Genomic DNA, 1,912 nt, shown 5'->3' on the forward strand with positions numbered 1-1,912 from the left:
GCCAATGCAATGATTCAGCAATTTTAAGTTACAATTACAAACTTCTTTTTACATATCGTTTGTTTACATGCTAATTCCTAGTGGAAATTAATACTAACATTCTTAACATTTATTTGACCCGGACGACCTCGGGTAATTTCCTTTAGTATATACGCTTATTATATATATTGTTTCCTTACATACACAAATGCATATCAATGTAGACACATATAACCAAAAGATACAAATTATTTATTAAAAACTTATGTATTACATAATTTTAAGAATTTCCACATGTGTTCTAGGATATTTGGCACAGAGATTCAAGGCAAAAATTTGTATATTATTTTAAATTAATTTATGTGAATAACATTTCTTATGAGTTCACATTGATCTTTCAATATAATGACATATTTAAATTTGTATTATATAACAAAAATAATAATAGAAATTACTGTCACATTAAATAATCATATAACAGTACTTGGCGTCATGTGCCTGAGTTGTGGCTCGTTGTTTGAAGCGATTCATTAATTAAATCTGAACATGGATATTTCTTCTTGACCGTATTTGCTTGCGAACGCCTCGGCTTAAAGCCTTCTCTAATGGACGTACATTGTTGGCCATAAATCATGACCACACGTGCACTGTGCGGTGTCTACCTTAGAGAAATTGAAGAAATACGGAATTAAACGCCAAGCGAGCGCCTAAAAATACTCATTTACAACGATGTCAGACGCCTACAAAATGTGGGACCGATGGCCACCTTTGCGGAACCGGGTGGTGCGCTTTTTGACATCGACACGGACACACACACACAAACACACACAGATACATGCACACCATTCAGACAACTCGGGCTGATAAGATGAGTAAAAATAATTATGGCCATTAGGCGACCAGGCAATGAAGTTTGTCTTGACGTCTGCCCTCCGAGATCGTTGTGCCAGCTATTCCAGTGAAGCGTCATTAACATCGATTGATTTCCCCAGCCTCACTATAGCCAGTTTATATATTTGTCCGTAGACAACTAGTAAGTAAATGCCACATTATTGGTTTGCTTGACTTACTCATGGGAGGGCTAAGATTTTGATATAACTCGGCTTTTGGCGTTCGAATTTTGCTAAATTTTGTAGAATAGAACGTTTTTTTTATGGCTAGACAATTAGATTTAAAGTAGGGGGTCTTCTAAATGGAAAGCTTTAAAATAACTAAATAAATTATTATATCAGTAAGAATATATACCCGGATACTCGAATTAACGTTTCAATAGTCTCTTATCCATGTAGACCTAGTTAACTCTTCTTCTTTGAAAACATCCCATTCTGCGCTGCAAACATCGCCTTACTATGCGATTCTCACGAATTTAAGTCTTTTAGCCTTTATTTGATTATACAGTTTCTCTCAGTTCTCTCCCTCAGTGTAGTTCCTTCTCCATCCCCTTCTCTTGCTTTAATCAGAATTAGGTATTTTGCTTTTGCTAATAAAGGAAGCTTAGAAATTATTATTATTATCGAAGAGGAAACTTTTCAGAGTTGATATAGAGCAAGCCTGATTTTGATTCCGTTCAGATATTCTTGGCTGTTATTGGGGTTTTTCAATTAAAAGAACGTTAGATAGAAACATTTTTAAGCAGTGTTGATGTTTTTTGGTTCATGATTTTTTATGTCTTTTGTATTATGTAAATAAACGCAGGGCTAATAAATATTAATGAGTGAAATATCCATGCTCATGTTGTCGTCGCCACAAAGTCTACGAAGATGATGGTATTGACTGGGCCGTACGTAGTATGCAACTGCGTGGAAAGATAGTTTTCATTGGAATGACCCTTTGTGGCCAGCATTTTATGAGCGTGAGTGAGTGAGTGTGTCTTCGATTCTGAGAGCAGGTATCTTAGATGCCCTATCAAATTTCGTTATCCACTTGGCGGTCT

The 1,912-nt window shown here is 35.7% G+C and overlaps 1 long non-coding RNA gene across 1 annotated transcript; it reads right to left on the bottom strand.

Annotated features, from left to right (window-relative positions):
* Nucleotides 1–372: 372 nt before the first annotated feature.
* LOC115770266 lies at nucleotides 373–1,650 on the bottom strand. The gene is made up of 3 exons (XR_004018828.1): nucleotides 1,225–1,650; nucleotides 1,050–1,167; nucleotides 373–976 (listed from the first exon to the last, which is right to left on the bottom strand). It is a non-coding gene; the product is annotated as an uncharacterized LOC115770266 (long non-coding RNA).
* Nucleotides 1,651–1,912: the final 262 nt, after the last annotated feature.

This window comes from Drosophila novamexicana, unplaced genomic scaffold (assembly GCF_003285875.2).
Source record: "Drosophila novamexicana strain 15010-1031.04,08,12 unplaced genomic scaffold, DnovRS2.1 tig00004555-arrow-pilon, whole genome shotgun sequence".
Taxonomy (NCBI): Eukaryota; Metazoa; Arthropoda; class Insecta; order Diptera; family Drosophilidae; genus Drosophila; species Drosophila novamexicana.